Source organism: Pinus tabuliformis, chromosome 8 (genome assembly GCF_031772625.1).
Source record: "Pinus tabuliformis cultivar Carrire ecotype Pingquan chromosome 8, CPIR1, whole genome shotgun sequence".
Lineage (NCBI taxonomy): Eukaryota > Viridiplantae > Streptophyta > Pinopsida > Pinales > Pinaceae > Pinus > Pinus tabuliformis.
In genome coordinates, this window is record NC_142294.1 from 500,990,842 (window position 1) to 501,013,155 (window position 22,314).

At 39.5% G+C, this 22,314-nt stretch overlaps 1 pseudogene; it reads right to left on the minus strand.

Moving 5' to 3' along the window:
• Positions 1–217: 217 nt before the first annotated feature.
• LOC149236287 (calcium-transporting ATPase 10, plasma membrane-type-like) lies at positions 218–19,219 on the minus strand (annotated as a pseudogene).
• Between the last annotated feature and the right edge of the window lie 3,095 nt (positions 19,220–22,314).

The following is a 22,314-nucleotide window of genomic DNA, read 5'->3' on the forward strand; positions in this document are numbered from 1 at the left end:
TGGTTAATAAAAGGTCTTTGCTTAGAACTGAAACAAAATATAGGTTCTAGCAGTTACAAGAAATGATTTCCATGTATTCATTAGAGATGGGCTACAATGAATTTCAATCATTGTAAATGCAACCTAAAATTAGATGCATGCATAACAGGAAGACAAGATCCATCCATTGGCTACAAAATATAATTACATCTCATTTGACTTTTAATTTATGTTGGTTTTATTCCCCTATTAAGGGGATTAGTTTAACCATCATGGCTATTGGCATTCCCATAAAACCTATCAGTACATTGAGAAACCACTGGGTTTGACTAAGGGGAATTGTACTTGAAAAACTACCAAGGAATTCAATTAATATCACTTGGAACACTACCATAAAAGACATGATAGCCATGAACACCCAAATTCTCAGTATACCATGGAAAATATTTAACCCTTCCATTTCCCTTGAAATTGTTTCATTAAAAACTTGGCAGAAGACAAATGAATTGAAGATCAGTGTGTTTAGAACCAAATCTACATCAGCGCCATCCAGTTCAAATAGAGTTTTTCCTTTGGCTGGCAGAGATGGTACAGAACTTGGCCAAAAATATTACTCCACATAACATTGTTTATGATTCTTCCGCCTCTTCCAACAAAATTTCTTTTCATCAATTCATCATTTGGAGGCTCTATTGCCAATGCCAAGGCTCCAATATTATCCATGATCACATTCACCCATATCAGTTGTATTGTTGCAAGGGGAGAGCTACTTGGCAACTGTGACGATTGTCGCAAATTTATCATCGAGGATAATCACATCTGCACTTTCCTTTGCAACCTCAGTGCCAACAATGCCCATTGCAAGCCCTATGTCTACTTCATGTAAAGTTGGTGCATCGTTTGTGCCATTAGTTTACCCCATTCAGTCCTCATGCCTACTGTTTTCACCAACATCTTTCCAGAACCATCTTGTACCTTTGTTCCTGACAAGAGAAAGGGTTTCTCTTTGTTCAAATTCACAGGTTCACTCTCACCTATTAGGCTTGACTCATCTATATGCAAAGAAATGCCAGATACAAATAGCCCATTTGTAGGCACTTGATCCCCAATTGATAAATGTGTGAGGTCCCCAAAAACTAGGTCATATATTGAAATTTTTTGTCTATAACCATTTCGAACTACCTGTATAAATATCTTCTTCCTCTCTCTATCTAAAGCCTTAAACTGCAATGATTTAGGATAACCACAAGTTTTTGTTACAAAGACAACTAATAAAATTCTAAAAATAACATCGAGACCAATCATAAGCACCTTTGGGCCACCCTTCTTTATAAATTTCAACAACTAGAGAGATAATTGCACAAACTGGAAGGATCATGAGAGTCGTGTCAAGCATTTATTCCCACACAAACATCCAAAATCCATGAGGTGGATTCTCCATGAATCTGTTAAAACCATAGAGCTCCTGCCTCCGCTTTAAGCTTTACTCAGTGGCCACAATTCCATCAATGATTGATGTAGAGAGCTTTTTATAGATTCCTTCAATGCCACTATGGTCTCTTAACTTCTTACGATTGTGGTTTTTGACTATGGACACTGGTTCATCTGGAGGAATACCAAAACCATATGCTTTGACTTCCTCTAGTACTTTGTAATCAGTAGAAACCGACAAACCATCATCAATAAACCGGAATGCAGCCTGAGGAACTAACAAAAAATACTCTTAGTGTTGAAAATAGCAATAAGAAATGCTAAAAATAGAAATGTTAAAAATAGCATTTCTATAGATAACATTTCATGATATATTCCAATTTTAATTTCTCCTTGAATTAATATTGAGAATTAAAATTCGAATTTAGTCTCACCAGCTGTTTGAAAAATAATTAATTAATTCATATTGAGATAATTAGTTGGTGAAAATCAAACATGAAGTCTTTGTGAAGACATGCAACAATTATCCCTTTGATTGAGGAAGTTATCCCTTAATTAAGGAGATAAGGATGAGTTGTATTTGAGTTGTAATTAGTTAGCTCAGTTAACTGAGTTAAGTCTAGTTAGATTAGTTCCAAACAGTTTGTGGAACTAATTGTGAGTTCAGTCAGTTAATGCATGCATGCATGCAACTAATGTTCTCCAGATAACATAATATTCTCTCATAAATAACCAATGCACATCAGTTCAGACAAAGACCTAGTTGAGATTAAAGGCAGGGACAATGTACTATCAGTTGCTAGAATATTCCCATGTGAATATAGCTTGCATGCAAAAGGAATTCATTCCTTGAGGATTGCGCAGTTACTAAAAAGGTCAGAGCAGTGTGAGGTGAGAATCACACAGGTGGCAGCTGGAGGACCCAGGAAACTGCACAAGTAAATAGGAGGCTTGGAGGACTGAAGGAAGGCATATGTGTTGTCTATTCTGTCTATGAGCAACAATGAGGGATTATACTGAGAGCTGGATAGCTTGAGAGCTAAAGCTTTGTGTAATCTTGAGATATTTCCACTTGTATGATAATACAAATAGCGGGGTTTTTAGCTGAGGCTTTCCCCAGAGTATTCTTCTGTGTTTCATGTGTGATTGAATCTTCCTCTGTTATATGTGTTCTTGTTGATCTTGCTCAAAATCGATTAAGCTTCTGCAAGTTTGAATGTAGAAGTAGATTAAGTATTTTTCATTAGTACATTGCATAATCAATTTAATCTACAGTGAGAATTTCTACATGGTATCGAAAGAAAGGTGATCAAAGCGAAGAACAGTATACAAAGAAGGGAGAAGTTCGAAGTTTGAAATTCTTGATTGTAGGTACATAATTGATTTCTTATCTCATCTCAAAGTTCACCAATGATGTTCAATGGCTTGAGACTCGAGTATGCCTGGATGGTAGCTAGAATTACATAGCCTGGAAGGATCGCATGGAAGCAGTATTAGAGGACAACAGTTTGAAGGACTTCATTGATCAAGAAGTCCCCAAGCCAGCAGTAGCTAATGCCCAAGAATTGGCAGAATGGAAGAAATGTGTGGCGAGAGTGAGGAGGATTCTTCTTGAGGGATTTCAAGTCCATATTTTCTCGAGTCTCCATGGGAAAGAGACTTCGTTTTCAATGTGGAAGACATTGAAGGATCTATATCAGAACATCAATGACCAGAGGAAGCTAGCGCTGAAGGAAAAGCTTTGGAAAATCAAGTGTGAAAAGGGCAACACGATCTCTATATATCTGAACAAGCTCACCACCTACAGAGATGAGCTTGGAAGTGTAGGAATCACGACAGCCAATGATGACATGGTGAGTCTTGCTCTCCTCAGTCTTCCTAAGAGCTGGTATAGCTACCAAGACTCAGTGAATGGAAGAGAGAAACTTCCAGATTAGGAATGACTGTGGTCGGATCTGATGCAGGAGGAGATCAGGAGAAGCACCAGAGATGGTTCTTCATCAAAGCATGATGATGAAGAAAATCTAGCCTTAGTGAGTAAGGCGGGGAAAGGGAAAGAGAAGGCTTCCCATTCCAAATCAAGTTCTTCCCATGGTGGGAAGAATATTGACAAATCTAAAGTGTGATGCTTTAATTGTCATGAGGTGGGCCATTATGAAAAAATTGTCCATTGAATAAATCCAAGAAGGGATCCTCGGAAGGATCTGAAGGTGAGGCATTGGCCTCTCAGTTCGAATTGGATTTTACCCTCATCACATGCATGGCTTCATCGATGATGGGTTTTGGTTGGTTTCTTGACAGTGGAGCCTCATTCCACATGATCGGAGATAAGAGTTTGTTTAGCACCATGGAGGAGAAAGACCTCCAGATGCGCATAAAGATGGGTAATGATGAAAGGTATAGTGTTTCAGGAGTGGGCATGGTTGCTTTTCAGAGGGAGCATGGAACCCTCATTACCTTGACAGATGTGAAGTATGTGCCTGGACTGAAGAAGAACTTGGTATCGATAGTGATGTTGGAGGACAAAGGCTATGATGTTGTCTTCAGACATGGAAAGGTTTTCCTTAGACACATCACCACGAGACAAGTGAAGCATATCAGTTCATGAGTCGAGAACCTGTATGCTCTTGAGGTTCAAGATGCATGCAAAGACTTGAGGAGCAAGGAAAATGTTGGAGACTTGGTGGTTGAGAGGGAGAGTAAATTACCTCTCAATATGCAGCCCCATAAGAAGTCTCAGACAATTGTGGAGGAGCCACAATTAGAGATGCTGAGAGGAGACCGAGTGGAGGAATCAACTCATGTAGAGACCTCCAGTAGGGGGAAATTTCTAGCAAAGTGGGCAAAAGGATCACATGCAGCCATACCTCCAGGTGTGAGGTCGGTCAATGTGAAGTGATAGTCCCAAGAAGGCTGAAATAGGGGTAGGATCCTTGAGGTAGACCTTGCTACAAGAACCCCGACGAGGAGTAGCAGGACTAGCTGAGTGGGTAGAGACAGATGTGGATGGAGTGGCAAAGGGAGCTTCAACATCAGAGGGTGTTTCTAGCCCAATAGGGAGGTCAGTTGGGAGATCAATTACTTACTTATCAGTAACTGAGTTGCAGTGCAACAGTGGGCAACACGATGTAACATGATGAGAGGAGGTGCAGTGCGGATGCAGTGTTGGGAGATAGGACCAGCAGCAGCACGGATGCAGCAGGAGGAATCAGTGTGATTGATGCAGTCAGAGATCAAAGTGACAGAGGATAGAGAAATCAGATATTGAAGAGCACAGAGGTGCAGAGTTTTCAGTCGATAAAGGCAATAGCAATCAGAGACTTTGATGACAGAGGCATTATTCTGATTCAGGTTGGATATTTTTTTGTTTCTAGAGTTGTTGGAGAAACAACACTTGAGAGAAGTGTTGCATGCAAAACATTCCAAAGGTTCATGATCAGGTTCAAGTTGAATGCCTTTCTTGTTGAGAGGGAGTATTGAAAATAGCAACAAGAAATGCTAAAAATAGCATTGCTATAGATAACATTTCAAGATATATTCCAATTTTAATTTGTCCTTGAATTAAAATTGAGAATTAAAATTCGAATTTAGTCTCACCGGTTGTTTGAAAAATAATTAATTAAATCATCTTGAGTTAATTAGTTGGTGAAAATCAAACATGAAGTCTTTGTGAAGACATGCAAAAATTATCCCTTTGATTGAGGAAGTTATCCCTTAATTAAGGAGATAAGGATGAGTTGTATTTGAGTTAGCTCAGTTAACTGAGTTAAGTCTAGTTAGATTAGTTCCAAATAGTTTGTGGAACTAATTGTGAGTTCAGTCAGTTAATGCATGCATGCATGCAACTAGTGTTCTCTAGATAACTAAATATTCTCTCATAAATAACCAATGCATGTTAGTTCAGACAAAGACCTAGTTGAGATTAAAGGCAGGGACAGTGTACTATCAGTTGCTAGAATATTCCCATGTGAATATCTCTTGCATGTAGAAGGAATTCATTCTTTGAGGATTGCGCAGTAACTACAGAGGTCAGAGCAGGGTGTGAGGTGAGAATCACATAGGTGGTAGCTAGAGGACCCAGGAGAAACTGCGCAAGGAAATAGGAGGCTTGGAGAACTGGATGAAGGCATATGTTTTGTCTATTCTATCTATGAGTAGCAATGAGGGATTGTACTGAGAACTGGATAACTTGAGAGCTAATGCTTTGTGTAATCCTGAGATATTTCCACTTGTATGATAATACAGATAGCGAGGTTTTTAGCTGAGGCTTTCCCCAGAGTATTCTTTTGTGTTTCATGTGTGATTGAATCTTCTTCTCTATCATATGTGTTCTGGTTGATCTTGCTCAAAATCAATTAAGCTTCTGCAAGTTTGATTGTAGAAGGAGATTAAGTATTTTGCTTTAGTACATTGCATAATCAGTTTAATCTACATTGAGAATTTCTACATGGTATCGAAGCAAAGGTGATCAAAGCAGAGAATAGTATACAAAGAAGGGAGAAGTTCGAAGTTTGAAGTTCTTGATTATAGGTATAGAATCGATTTCTTATCACATCTCAGAGTTCACCAATGGCATTCAATGGCTTGAGACTCAAGTATGCCCTGAATGGCAGATCAAATTACATAGCCTGGAAGATCACATGGAATCAATATTAGAGGACAATGGTTTGAAGGATTTAATTGATCAAGAAGTCCCCAAGCCAGCAGTAGCTAATTCCCAAGAATTGGCATAATGGAAGAAATGTGTGGCGAGAGCGAGGAGGATTCTTCTGGAGGGAGTTCAAGACCATATTGTCTTGAGTCTCCATGGGAAAGAGACTTCATTTTCAATGTGGAAGACATTGAAGGATCTATATCAGAACAGCAGCAACCAGAGGAAGCTGGCGCTGAAGGAAAAGCTTCAGAAAATCAAGTGTGAAAAGGACGACATGATCTCTACATATCTGAACAAGCTCACCACCTACAGAGATGAGCTTGGAAGTGTAGGAATCATGATAGCCGATGATGACATGGTGAGTATTGCTCTCCTCGGTCTTCCTAAGAGCTAGCATAGCTACCAAGACTCAGTAAATGGAAGAGAGAAACTGCCAGATTGGGAACAACTATGGTCGGATCTGATGCAGGAGGAGATCAGGAGAAGCACCAGAGATGGCTCTTCATCAAAGCATGAAGATGAAGAAAATCTAGCCTTAGCGAGTAAGGCGAGGAAAGAGAAAGGGAAGGCTTCCCATTCCAAATCGAGTTCTTCCCATGGTGGGAAGAAGATTGACAAATCTAAAGTGTGATGCTTTAATTGTCATGAGGTGGGCCATTATGCAACAAATTATCCATTGAAGAAATCCAGGAAGGGATCCTTGGAAGGATATGAAGGTGAGGCATTGGCCTCTCAGTTTGAATTGGATTTTACCCTCATCGCATGCATGTTTTCATCGATAATGGGTTGTGGTTGGCTTCTTGATAGTGGAGCCTCATTCCACATGACCGACGATAAGATTTTGTTCAGTGCCTTGGAGGAGAAAGACCTCCAGATGCGCATAGAGATGGGTAATGATGAAAGGTATAGTGTTTCAGGAGTGGGCACAGTTGCTTTTCAGAGGGAGCATGGAGTTCTCATTACCTTGACAGATGTGAAGTATGCGTCTGGACTAAAGAAGAACTTGGTATCTATCGTGATGTTGGAGGACAAAGGCTATGATGTTGTCTTCAGTAAGGGAAAGGTTTTCCTTAGACACATCACCACGAGACAGGTGAAGCAGATCGGTTCACAAGTCAAGAACCTGTATGCTCTTGAGATTCAATATGCATGCAAATCCTTGAGGAGCAAGGAAAATGTTGGAAACTTGGTGGTTGAGAGGGAGAGTAAATTACCTCTCAATATGCAGCCCCAGAAGAAGTCTCAGACAATTGTGGAGGAGCCACAATTGGAGATGTTGAGAGGAGACCAAGTGGAGGCATCCACTCATGCAGAGACCTCCAGTAGGGGAAAATTTTGAGCCAAGTGGGTAGAAGGATCACATGCAGCCATACCTCCAGGTGTGAGGTGGAGCAATGTGAAATGATAGTCCCAAGAAGGCTGAAATAGGGGCAAGATCCTTGAGGTACCCAACCTCTTTGATTAAACCTTGCTATGAGAGCCTCGACGAGGAGTAGTAGGACTAGATGAGTGGGTAGAGACAGATGCAGATGGAGTGGCAGAGGGAGCTTCAGCATCAGAGGGTGTTTCTAGCCCAACAAGGAGGTCAGTTGGGAGATCAGTTACTTACTTCTCAGTAACTATGTTGCAGTGCAACAGTGGGCAACACGATGCAACATGATGAGAGGAGGTGCAATGCGAATGAAATGCTGGGAGATAGGACCAGCAAAAACACAGATGCAGTGGCAGGAATCAGTGTGATTGATGCAGTTAGAGATAAAAGTGACAGAGGATAGAGTATTCAAATACTGAAGAGCATAGAGGCGCAGAGTTTTCAGTCGATAGAGGCAATAGCAATCAGAGACTTGGATGACAGAGGCATCATTCTGATTCCGGTTGGATATTTTTTTGTTTCTAGAGTTGTTGGAGAACCAACACTTGAGAGAAGTGTTGCATGCAGAACATGCCAAAGGTTCAGGATTGGGTTCGAGTTGAATGCCTTTCTTGTTGAGAGGGAGTGTTGAAAATAGCAACAAGAAATGCTAAAAATAGCATTGCTATAGATAGCATTTCAGGATGTATTCCAATTTTAGTTTGTCCTTGAATTAAAATTGAGAATTAAAATTTGAATTTAGTCTCACCGGCTATTTGAAAAATAATTAATTAATTCATCTTGAGTTAATTAGTTGGTGAAAATCAAACATGGAGTCTTGGTGAAGACATGCAAAAAATATCCCTTTGATTGAGGAAGTTATCCTTTAATTAAGGAGATAAGAATGAGTTGTAATTGAGTTAGCTCAGTTAACTGAGTTAAGTCTAGTTAGATTAGTTCCAAATGGTTTGTGGAACTAATTGTGAGTTCAGTCAGTTAATGCATGCATGCATGCAACCAGTGTTCTCCAGATAACTAAATATTCTCTCATAAATAACCAATGCATGTCAGTTCAGACAAAGACCCAGTTGAGATTAAGGCAGGGACAGTGTACTATCAGTTGTTAGAATATTCCCATGTGAATATCTCTTGCATGCAGAAGGAATTCATTCCTTGAGGATTGCACAGTTACTACAGAGGTCAGAGCAGTGTGTGAGGTGAGAATCACATAGGTGGCAGCTAGAGGACCCAAGAGAAACTAAACAAGGAAATAGGAGGCTTGGAGGAATGAAGGATGGCATATGTGTTGTCTATTCTCTCTATGAGCAGCAGTGATGGATTGTACTGAGAGCTGGATAGCTTGAGAGCTAAAGCTATGTGTAATCCTGAGATATTTCCACTTGTATGATAATATAGATAGTGGGGTTTTTAGCTGAGGATTTCCCAAGAGTATTCTTCTGTGTTTCATGTGTGATTGAATCTTCTTCTCTGTTATATGTGTTCTGGTCGATCTTGCTAAAAATCAATTAAGCTTCCGCAAGTTTGATTGTAGGAGGAGATTAAGTATTTTGCTTTAGTACATTGCATAGTCACTTTAATCTACAGTGAGAATTTCTACATGGTATCGTAGCAAAGGTGATCAAATTGGAGAACAGTATACAAAGAAGGGAGAAGTTCAAAGTTTAAAGTTCTTGATTTTAGGTATAGAATCAATTTCTTATCACATCTCAAAGTTCACCAATGGCGTTCAATGGATTGAGACTCAAATATGCCCTAGATGGCAACTCGAATTACATAACCTGGAAGGATCGCATGGAAGCAGTATTAGAGGACAACGGTTTGAAGGACTACATTGATCAAGAAGTCCCAAAGCCAACAATAGCTAATGCCCAAGAATTGGCGGAATGGAAGAAATGTGTGGCGAGAGTGAGGAGGATTCTTTTGGAGGGAGTTCGAGACCATGTTGTCTCAAGTCTCCATGGGAAAGAGACTCCGTTTTCAATGTGGAAGACATTGAAGGATCTATATCAGAACAACAGCGACCATAGGAAGCTGGCGTTGAAGGACAAGCTTTGGAAAATCAACTGTGAAAAGGGAAACATGATCTCTACATATCTGAACAAGCTCACCACCTACAGAAATGAGCTTGGAAGTGTAGGAATCATGACAGCCGTTGATGACATGGTGAGTCTTGCTCTCCTCGGTCTTCCTAAGAGCTGGCATAGCTACCAAGACTCAGTGAATGGAAGAGAGAAACTGCCAAATTGGGAATGACTATGGTTGGATCTGATGCAGGAGGAGATCAGGAGAAGCACCAGAGATGGTTCTTCATCAAAGCATGATGATGAAGAAAATCTAGCCTTAGCGAGTAAAGTGAGGAAAGGGAAAGGGAAGGCTTCCCATTCCAAATCGATTTCTTCCCATGGTGGGAAGAAGATTGACAAATCTAAAGTGCGATGCTTTAATTGTCATGTGGTGGGCCATTATGCAACAAATTTTCCATCGAAGAAACCCAAGAAGGGATCCTCAGAAGGATTTGAAGGTGAGGCATTGGCCTCTTAGTTCAAATTGGATTTTTCCCTCATCGCATGCATGGTTTCATCGATGATGGGTTGTGGTTGGTTTCTTGACAGTGGAGCCTCATTCCACTTGACCGACAATAAGAGTTTGTTCAGTACCTTGGAGGAGAAAGACCTCCAGTTACGCATAGAGATGGGTAATGATGAAAGGTATAGTGTTTCAAGAGTGGGCACAATTTCTTTTCAGAGGGAGCATGGAGCTCTTGTCGGGTTGTGTTATATTCTTTCCACAACTAACCCTACCTATGGTTTTCGGTTGGGCGAACCTACCTATGGTTTTCAATCCATGGTTTTGGACACAATGGTTTTCGGTCCATGGTATTGGATGCTTTGGCATGCATAAATATGTATTGTAACATTGAAAGGAACATAATGAAAAATCAAGCTGGTAGTCTCGGTTTCGGGATCCAAGGGAAAATATCTTTGTATATGTGTTTTATGTTTTATGCTCTCGCATTGTTTATTTTATGTGTTTTAGAATTTGTATGCAGGTAATTTCTGTACGGGGTTAAAATGTACATTTGGTATCAGAGTTGTTTTGGCTTCAAGGGGAAACCTTTGTTGCTGAGGGGTTTCGCTTGGGCCTGTTCTATACCCTATTCAGTGGGAGATCTGCGAGATCGATTCTAGTGGTAAAATAATATGGTGAGCAGTGGAAAGATAGAGATCGGGAAATTTAATGATCAGAGTTTTGAGTTGTGGAAACACAAGATGGAGGATCTGTTGGTGGATAAATATCAGTGGATCGTGGTAGATCCGGGTACTAAACCAACGGGAGTGACCGATGAAGAATGGAAGAAGTTGGATTAGAAGGCAAAGAGCACAATACGATTATGTGTCTTAGATTCAGTATTGTTGAATGTATCAGAGGAAGCTACGGTGAAGGCTTTGTGGGAAAAGTTAGGGACTTTGTACCAATCTAAGTCTCTGGTGAATAAACTGTTCCTGCGGAAAAATTTGTATAACCTGAGGATGAAAGGTGGAGACTCAATGACAGAGCATCTAAATGCATTTAATACTGTGGTAAGTCAGTTATCGTCTGTTGATATCAAAATTTCAGATGAATATAAGTGCATTAGTTTGTTGTGTTCTCTACTAGATTCGTGGGATAGTCTGGTTATTGCAATAGGTAGCAATGCAACTGCCTTGCAGTTTGATGAAATAGTCTCATCCTTTATTACGGAGGAGATGAGATGAAAAAATATGGAGAGCCAGAATGGTGATGCCTTGTCTGTACGAGGACGATCCCAGAACAGAAACAAAAATAATTCATCGAGTGGGAGATCTAAATCTAGAGGGAGATCTAAATCTCCAGGAAAAACTGTAAAGGTGGTGTGCTGGAAATGCGGAAAGGAAGGGCACTAAAAAAGGAAATGTAAATCTAAAGCTCCTGATAAAGGAAAGGGATCTGATGATTCTCCTTCTGCAGAGGCGAAAACCACCTCAGATGAAGATGGGGATGTGTACTTGGCTTCTTCAAGTACACATGTAGATCATGAGGCATGGTTGATTGACTCAAGTGCATCCTTTCACTTCACTCCCCATAGAGAGTGGTTCTGCGAGTATGAGAAATACGATGGTGGTGATGTCTTCTTAGGGGATGATAGGAAGGCTAGAATCGTTGGTCGCGGAAAAGTAAAGTTGAAGTTGCAAGGTGGAAGGGTTAGAACACTTCTGGGTGTTCTGGATATTCCTGCATTGGCCAGAAATCTGATTTCTATAAGAAAGTTGGATGGTGCAGGTGTAAAAATAGTGTTCAAGAAGGATACCTGCAAGATGGTTTGGGGAGCACTGGTATTGATGCAGGGAGTTCGGATTGGAACTCTGTACAATCTACAAGGCAACACGGTCGTTGATGGGTGCAACAGTTTTGTGGTTCCTGAAAGTGGAGCAGAAAATCTAGTGGTCTCTGGAGAGAAGACCATGTTGTGGCATCAAAGGCTTGGACATATTGGAGAGAAGGGCCTTCGAATACTTCATGGTAAAGGTATGGTAGAAGGTATGAGTAATAGCTCTCTGGATTTTGATTTCTGTGAAAATTGTGTATATGGGAAGTAGAATCAGGTGAGTTTCCCCTTTGGTGGTAAGAGGGTGAAACAGATATTAGATCTTGTGCACAATGACGTGTTTGGACCTGTGAAGGTTCCATCACTGGGTAAGTCTATGTACTATGTATCAATTATAGATGACTTCTCAAGGAATACATGGATATATTTCCTTAAGAAGAAATCTGAAGTCTTTGATAGGTTTAAAGAATTCAAGGCTCTAGTGGAAAACCAGACAGAGAAGAAGATAAAGGTGTTGAGGACAGATAACGGTGGAGAGTTTTGCAGTAAGGAATTTGAAGAATTATGTAAGAAATGTGGTATAGCATGGCAAAAGACTACTCCATATACACCTCAGCAAAATGGAGTTGCAAAAAGAATGAACAAGACATTGATAGAAAGGGCAAGAAGCATGCTCAGTGGTGCCGGGTTAGGATAGGAATTCTGGGCAGAGGCGGTGGAGACAGCATGTTACCTGGTCAATAGATCACCTTCATTAGCGTTGGAGGATAAAACTCCACAAGAGGTATGGACTAGTAAGAAACCCTCTCTTTCATATCTGAGGGTATTTGGATGTGATGCATATGTACATGTTCCAAAGGAGAAACGAACCAAGTTGGATAGTAAATCTGAAAATTGCATCTTTATTGGGTATATAAGGATGGTTTAAAGGGTTATAAGCTTTGGAACTCAGTAACAAGGAAGGTTGTGTACAGCTGAGATGTGGTGTTCAGAGAGGTGAAAGATGTTATTAAACATGAAGTCCAACCAAAGGAACCTGAGAAGATAGAGTTTGAGCTAAAGGAGGAAGAATCAGACTCTACAGCAGAGGAGGAATCAGAAGATGAAGAGCCACAAACTTCGAGCATGAGAAGATCAGTTCGAGAAAGAAGGTAGCCAGAAAGGTATAGTCCATCTACTTTCTGTTCAAATTTTTCTTTATCTATTACTGATGATGATCCTAGAATTGTGAAGGAAGCAGTAGATTCAGAGGATGGAAAACTCTAGAAAGAGGCCATGGTTGATGAAATGGCATCTTTGCACAAAAATGAGGCTTGGGATCTAGTGGAGTTGCAGGCTGGAAGGAAACCCATTGGCAGCAAATGGGTGTTCAAGAAGAAGACAAATGCAGAAGGAAAGGTGGAGAAATACAAAGCTCGGTTGGTAGCAAAAGGTTATTCCCAGGTGTCGGGAATTGATTTTGGTGATATTGTTTCTCCTATTTCCAAGGTAACTTCTATTAGATTACTTTTATCTATTGCTCCTACTTTTGATTTTGAGGTAGAACAGATGGATGTGAAGACAACATTTCTTCACGGGGATCTGGAAGAGGAGATCTACATGAAGCAACCTTAAGGCTTTGCGGTGAAGGGTAAGAAAGAACTGGTATGCAAGTTAAAGAAGTCTCTGTATGGGTTAAAATAGTCACCAAGGATGTGGTATCAGAAATTTGATACATTTATACAGGGACTTGGCTTCACTAGAAGCAAAGCAGATCACTGTGTGTATTTTAAATTAATTGGTTATCGTGTTATTTATTTGGTCTTGTATGTGGATGATATGTTGCTGGTTGGAAATGACAAAGAAGTTATCCATGATTTGAAGACCCAATTGTCCTCCAAATTCGACATGAAAGATCTTGGTGTTGCAAACTATAAATGTGGGCATGGAAATTAAAAGAGATCGGGCAAAGAGGAAGCTCTGGTTAAACTAGAGGAAGTATGTCGAGACAATACTGCAGAGGTTTAATATGCAGGATAGTAAACCAGTGAAGGTTCCTATTCATGTAGGTGTAAAGCTATCTGCTAAATAGTGTCCCAAGACACAAGAAGAGGAAGAGGATATGTCCTGTGTTCCATATGCAAGTGCAGTCGATAGCCTGATGTATGAAATGGTCTGTACTAGACCAGACATTGCACATGCAGTGGGAGTATTGAGTAGGTTTATGTCAAAACCAAGGAAGGAGCATTGGACAGCAGTGAAGCGGGTTTTCAGGTATTTGCGTGGCACTAGTGATTATGGTTTGTGCTACCAAGGAAGACCAGGAATGGATAGAGCGTCGGATATTCGTGGTTTTGTTGATGTAGATTGGGCTAGAGATTTGGATCAAAGAAGATCTACAAGTGGGTATGTGTTTAACCTATTTGGAGGAGCAGTCAGTTGGATGAGTAAGAAACAATTTGTAGTGGCACTATCAACTATAGAGGCAGGATACATGGCAGCCACTCATGCAAGCAAGGAAGCAGTTTGGTTGCAGAGATTGTGTTCAAGTATGGGGCTAGTACAGGGAGCTATAAGGATAGATTGTGACAGCCAAAGTGCAATTTTCTTGGCAAAGAACCCTGCTTACCATTCAAAGACAAAGCACATTGATGTTCAGTATCACATTGTGAAGGATATGATAGAAGACAAAAAGGTGTTGCTAGTAAATGTGGACACTTTGAAGAATACTGTAGATGCATTGACAAAATCTATGAGCTCTGAGAAGTTCTCCTGGTGTAGGGAAACAATGGGTGTTTCAGGGCTAAAAAATGACTAAGCTCTCCTGTGGCCCCCTGTGGAAAGAAAACAACAAGTGGGAGAATGTTGGGTTGTGTTATATTCTTTCCAGGACTAACCCACGTCCTTAGGTTGGGTGAACCTACCTATGGTTTTTGGTCCATGGTTTTGGACGCGATGGTTTTCGGTCCATGGTATTGGATTCTTTGGCATGCATAAATATGTATTGTAACATTGAAAGGAACATAATGAAAAATCAAGCTGGTAGTCCCAGTTTTGGGATCTAGGGGAAAATCTCTATGTATATGTGTTTTATGTGTTATGCTCTCACATTGTTTATTTTATGTGTTTTAGAATTCGTATGCGGTAATTTCTGTATGGGGTTAAAACCTACAGCTCTCATTACCTTGACAGATGTGAAGTATGTGCCTGGACTGAAGAAGAACTTGGTATCGATCGTGATGTTGGAGGACAAAAGCTATGATGTTGTCTTCAATAAGGGAAAGGTTTTCCTTAGACACATCACCATGAGACAGGTGAAGCAGATACGTTCACGAGTCAAGAACCTATATGCTCTTGAGGTTCAAGATGGTGGTTAAGAGGGAGAGTAAATTACCTCTCAATACGTAGCCCCAGAAGAAGTCTCAGACAATTGTGGAGGAGACACAATTGGAGATGCTAAGAGGAGACTGAGTGGAGGCATCCACTCATGCAAAGACCTCCAGTAGGGGGAAATTTCGAGCCAAGTGGGCAGAAGGATCACATGCAGCCATACCTCTAGGTGTGAGGTGGGGCAATGTGAAGTGATAGTCCCAAGAAGACTGAAATAGGCGCAGGATCCTTGAGGTACCCAGCCTCTTTGATTAGACCTTTCTACGGGAGCCCCGACTAGGAGTAGCAGGACTGGATGAGTGGGTAGAGACAGATGCGGATGGAGTGGCAGAGGGAGCTTCAGCATCAGTGGGTGTTTCTAGCCCAATAGGGATGTTGGTTGGGAGATCAGTTACTTACTTCTCACTAACTGAGTTGTAGTGCAGCAGTGGGAAGCACGATGCAACATGATGAGAGGAGGTGCAGTGCAGATGCAGTGCTAGGAGATAGGACTAGTAGCAGCATAGATGCAGCGGGAGGAATCAATGTGATTGATGCATTCAAATATCAAAGTGACAGAAGCTAGAGAAGTCAGATACTAAAGATCACATAGGTGCCGAGTTTTCAGTCGACAGAGGCAATAGCAGTCAGAGACTTTGATGACAGAAGCATCATTCTGATTTAGGGTTGATATTTTTTTGTTTCTAGAGTTGCTGGAGAAACAACACTTGAGAGAAGTGTTGCATGTAGAACATTCCAAAGGTTCAGGATCGGGTTCAAGTTGAATGACTTTCTTGTTGAGAGGAATGTTGAAAATAGCAACAAGAAATGCTAAAAATAACATTGCTATAGATAGCATTTCAGGATATATTCCAATTTGAATTTGTCCTTGAATTAAAATTCGAATTTAGTCTCACCAGCTGTTTGAAAAATAATTAATTAATTCATCCTGAGTTAATTAGTTGGTGAAAATCAAACATGAAGTCTTTTTGAAGACATGCAACAGTTATCCCTTTGATTGAGGAAATTATCCCTTAATTAAGGAGATAAGGATGAGTTGTGTTTGAGTTGTAATTAGTTAGCTCAGTTAACTGAGTTAAGTCCAGCTAGATTAGTTCCAAATGGTTTTTGGAACTAATTGTGAGTTCAGTCAGTTAATGCATGCATGCATGCAACTAGTGTTCTCCAGATAATTGAATATTCTCTCATAAATAACCAGTGCATGTCAGTTCAAACAAAGACCTAGTTGAGATTAAAGGTAGGGATAGTGTACTATCAGTTTCTAGAATATTCCCATGTGAATATCTCTTGCATGTAGAAGGAATTCATTCCTTGAGGATTGTGCAGTTACTACAGAGGTCAGAGCAGTGTGTGAGGTGAGAATCACACAGGTGGCAGCTAGAGGACCCAGGAGAAACTGCACAAGGAAATAGGAGGCTTGGAGGACTGAAGGAAGGCATATGTGTTGTCTATTCTGTCTATGAGCAACAGTGAGGGATTTTACTGAGAGCTGGATAGATTGAGAGCTAAAGCTTTGTGTAATCCTGAGATATTTCCACTTGTATGATAATACAGATAGCGGGGTTTTTAGCTAAGGCTTTCCCTAGATTATTCTTCTGTGTTTCATGTGAGATTGAATCTTCTTCTCTGTTATATGTGTTCTGGTTGATCTTGCTCAAAATCAATTAAGCTTCCGCAAGTTTGATTGTAGAAGTAGATTAAGTATTTTGCTTTAGTACATTGCATAATCAGTTTAATCTACAGTGAGAATTTCTACAATGCCACTATGGTCTCTTAGCTACTTATGATCGAGCTTTCAACTATGGGCACTAGTTCATCTGGAGAAATACCAAAACCATATGCTTTGACTTCCTCTGGTACTTTGTAATCAGTAGAAACCGACAGACCATCATCAATAAACCAGAATGCAGCCTGAGGAACTAACAAAAAATACTCTTAGTTTCTTCAATTCTTTCGAGATCATGGGCTAGAGTCAATTCATGTCGACAATTTCAAATTTACTCTTTTTGTTCTCTAATGTTGTCATGCCTCTTTTCATAGATTACATCTTGTATATTGCACTCCGGTCACGATGCCATCGTGCTCATAGTTGAATGGCTGCTTGCAATTGTTGCCACATGTCCCACAAATTTTGAATGCTGCATATGCTCATTTAAAGTTGCATATTATATCCCAGACAACTATACCAATGATAACCATGTAGAGACGAATAACGCAGAACTAGCGTCTTTCACTTCCCGCATACATCAATGTAACGAACCATCAATATTTATCATAACACTGCCATATCTTCTCTCAATGTAACGCACCATCAATATTTATCATAACTCTGCCATATCTGCTCTTTGACACGTAGATTGTAATAAGCACACTCCAGCACCACTGAGTAACCTTCACATGAACCAACTCTGGCACCACAGAAGCAGCACAACGTTTTTGTCTCCTTGTTCACAATTTGTATACAATGTCAGGTCGATGAGAGAAAAATCCATTGGGTTTCATGGAAAGCTAGTGCATGGATCGGAGCATTGTGTCTGGACGTCGTTACATAGTAATTGCAATGTAACAACTCTTGCAATATATCAAGCTCCTAAGCGATAGAAATATTATATGGAATAAAATTATAGGAGGGTAGACCGTAGGGAATATATATGACACCATAATTATCATGTACCAAGAATATATATTATTGTTCTTGCTTGGTAGGTCTTGTGCTGGAAGAATCTCTAGCAAGCATAATGTTTTGAACAATAGATTGTCCATAATGTATTCATAGTGTGCTAGCATAACATGCAATGGCATTATTCTCATAAACTACACCTTATGGTGTCTCCATACCATTCCATATGTTGAATTAACGTGGCTCAGAAATCCAACACAACTCAGAGGTATCGGTATGCCTGAAATTGCTCAAAGGTATCATAGTCTAACGTAGCTCATAAATATAACGTTGGTTTCTTTTCCTGAACCTTTACAGCAAACTACTCCTCTCCAGGATGATTAGCTTCCCTTGCGGCCAATATTGGGTCGTCATTGCATTCAGTGATAAAGATATCTTTATCGCTTGCATTGCCACTTGAAGAAGCACAACATTGTAATATATTCATATTAGACGCATCCATGCCCTTGTATTTTGATTGAGAATCTATAAAACATACTTCACCTTCACATGCCTGAACCTTGTTTCTATTTGGAGATTCAACATTTTCACCAGTTTCAACGAAGCAACCACTTGAACTTTCCAAGGCAGTAATCCCTTGCATATTGTTGTCATTGTGTTTCTCATCATAAGCTTGTGATAAATTATACAAATTCTCTTGGGCAATTCCTTCAGCTTCATCCCTTATACATCTTATACAACTCTGCTTCTCTTTTACAATCAGAGAGCATCCTTCCCACGATGCCAACAATGTGTTGACATCATTTTTGCCTATCAACTCGTCTCCATCACTTGCATGAATATTCTAATTTTTTCTACCTTCCAAAATAACCGATGCTTTTATTTCTTCACAATTTGATACAGTACCTAGAACAGTTTCCATGCCATCAATATGCACAACTGCAACTCCAGAACTCAAATGCCCCTCCAAATTTTGTATGCTTAATTTGTCATCAACTGGAAAATAGTCTCTGGATTTCCCTTCCCAAAACAAATGTCTTCCTCTTTTGCATGGGGATTGCATGCCAGAGAATTGTCTGCAATAATTTCTTTTTCATGTTCCATCACCAGAAAGGTGTTTCTATTGTCATATTTAGCCAAATATTCATTGTTTATGTCATTCTAAGATTCAACCACATGTATGACTAAAGATACATTACATTTATCACATTCCACTTCAGCATCACTTCTTAGTTTCTCGGACTCATGCCTTAGCCATATTTTCGCATTTTCATGTTCCAAACAAGCACAACGCTCCTTCAAGGTTTCTACTTCACTTGATAATTCCAAACAATGTTCCTTCTCCTTCTTTAGCTTTAGTTCAAGCTCTTGAGCATGCTCTTCCATCATCTTGACTTTCACTTCATGGTCCTTCAACATACTGGCTAATGCTTCTGTATAGACGGCCATAAGTTGTTCACGGTTTTTAAGTTCTTTCTAATTCAATGCACATTCATTCTCAATGGATATTCTCTCTTTGAATTCCCCTTCAGTGAACACTAAAACTGAAGAAGAATCCCTAATACATGGTTTCTCTTCCCCTTTATCAGGTGCACTCCCAAATGAAGGACTACCAGATGAACTTCTGTCCTTGACCAAAGCAATGGAATCTTCATTCCTTTCTTTGTCATCCACTTCTGTCTTGTTGTGAAAACTTTGGGCATTTAATTGTTCCTTATTATGGCCAAACTGCGACAACTCTTGACTACTCGAGTGGAAAAAAACTTCCTCCTCTTCGACACAATCCTTTAGGCAATATGCTTGAAACTCTTTTAGCTCGAGGCAAAGCAGTCGAACTTTATATTTACATAAGGGCAGTTGAACTTTATATTTACATAAGGTGAAGCTTGTTGAAGAGAAAAAGTTGTATCAACGTAATTATCCTCCCCCGGGTTCACATTTAATACCATAACCATTCGACCCTTGGCTTCCAAATAGTCTTTCAAATACTTTGTTAGCAAGGAACTATGATAATGCTACTCTAATATTGACCAGATGATTTCCATGTTGCTTAGAGTAGCTCCTTCCACTTTTATGCCCTCAAAATAACTGATGTTTATATGATTTTCCTTCCTTTTGTATTTTCCTACTTCTTTGCATAACAATCTCATGACATCCTACACATAACCCATAGAGCTAGTGGGTTGCATTTATTGACCAATCATGTCTTTAGGGAACATTGTCTTCTCATGAGGTATCACTGCTCTAACATGGAGTTTGACAAGACTGCTCATTTCTTCATGAGCAACTCCCTATGAGATCGTGACAGATTCATTATGTTATTGAAATCATAGGATGTTCATTTTTCTTCCTCTTCCATACTAGGTTGTTTTCTATTATATGCATTTCTTTTTGGTTCAGAATTTTCTCTAGTTTGATTTGCCTCCATCATATGTTTAGGATTCTTTAGGATATATGGAAGCCCACAGTTATTGGCTGTGTATCCAAGGTTGTGACATAGATAGCATATTATTTGACTAAGGTATGGTTGAGCTGGTGTGCGGATTTTTGTGCCCCCTTTTACATATAGTTTACATTCAACAAGTTTATGTCCAAATTCATTACACAAATAACAGTAACCGTGGAAATGTTTTGCGTACTTGATGAATGTTTGTCTTCTCTACTTTCTTTCCTGAGAGATTCATCTCATTTGATGCATCTTTTCCTGATTAAACTTTATTTTATTTGCCTTACATTCTGTTGTAATGTGTCCGGGTTCATGGCAAGAAAAAAACCTCATATATTTGCAGGTGAAAGTAATCTCCTTTGACATCTTCCGAATTTGTTCAACTCATCTCTAGAAGGAAATGACCTTTTTGCACAAAACATTTTCTATGACTCACTCTTTCACTCTTGTTGTTGCTTCTTTGTTATTTACTTTGCTTGTACCTTCCTCTAGTGGTTTTTTTAGGGTTGCTTCATTATCCTCTATGGATGTCTTTGAGCTACTGCTCTTTTCTTCTGAGTCTTTCATGAATGACATCTCCTCTCCTAGATACTTAGTGAACTTGTTCTTTTGACCTAACTCTCTTCTAGATGAATCAACCTTATCTTCTAATATTTTACATTGTAGGTCTCTCTCCTTGAGTTTACTACACATCACCTCTTCTAGTCTCCTTGCTTCTTCAAGTTGTGTCTTTAGGTTGACAATTTCCTCCTTGTACTCATGCTCTCTCTCATCACATATTTGCATGAGTTTATTCAGATATTTGTTTTCATTCTTCAATCTTTTTATACAGGCCAATGATAAGTCAAGCCTCACTTGATTTTCATTTTCCTTTTCTTCAAGAGAGTCAGATACATTCACACAGGTAGAGGTTTCATTTAACTAGATGCTTTTCCTATAACAAGTTATTTCCTCCTTCCTCTTCTCTTTCCTTTCTCTACATTGTTGTTGTTAGCCTCTTCATAGATGAGCTGCAATTTATCCCAGATCTCTTTTTTAGAAATTAAATCTACTATTATATCAAGATCATTATTATGAATATTGTTATATATAACACATTTTGCCTTAGCATTCCATTGTTTTTCTTGCATAGAGGGAGAGTTTTTACTATAACCTTCACATACAAGCTTCCATACACCAGGTACATAAGCTATCAATTTGGTTTTAACCTTATCTCTCCACTCATGAAAGTTTGTTGCACTCAACATAGGTACACTTTGATAGTCCATGACTCAACCAGATCTACCTTGAAGTTGTTAGGCTTATATAGAAGGAACCGACTCTGATACCAATTGTTGAAAACTTGACTAAACTGAGATGGGGGAGGGGTGAATCAATTTACTATATTCATGGACATTAAAATTCTTTTCATTTATCTCATTAACTGATACATAACATGAGTAACTTAACAAATAGTAACTAACATATGAATATGTGATCAACAAGTAATAAATAAACCAAACCAGATACATGAACACATAATAACAACACACATTAACACCAGATATATGTGGAAACCCATAAAGGGAGAAAACCATGGTTTTCTTATTTTTGTGATGCAAAGGAAAGCTCCTACTCCTTGTTACATCTGATTTATTATAGGCCCCAACCTACAGGAGGCTTCTACCTCTATTTTTTGCAAGTTGCAACATGCAAGGAAGCTCCAACTTCCATCTGTTTTCTGTAGGCTACAACCCATAGGAGGCTCCTACCTCAACTAGCTCCAACTGGATATTTATTAAGCTTCAACTTGAAAGTAGACTAGCATCCCCTTATGCAAACACGAAATAAAAATGTACTGGTTTACCTGGTCATAAACTTTGCATATCTCCATATTCATTTCTACATCTTCTTCTATTCAAATATGCTTCACATCAGCTTCATAAGTGCCAAGTAACTAATGCATAATATCTCAATCAGCTCCCACACATTCATCCATTCTCTAACATCACTTATGCCTTCCAAATCACATATTTTATAAAGATAGTTTGCTGGTTGTTAGTATCCCACATAGGAATGTGAAGTGAATGGGCTTGACTCTTTTCATTCTACTCATTCA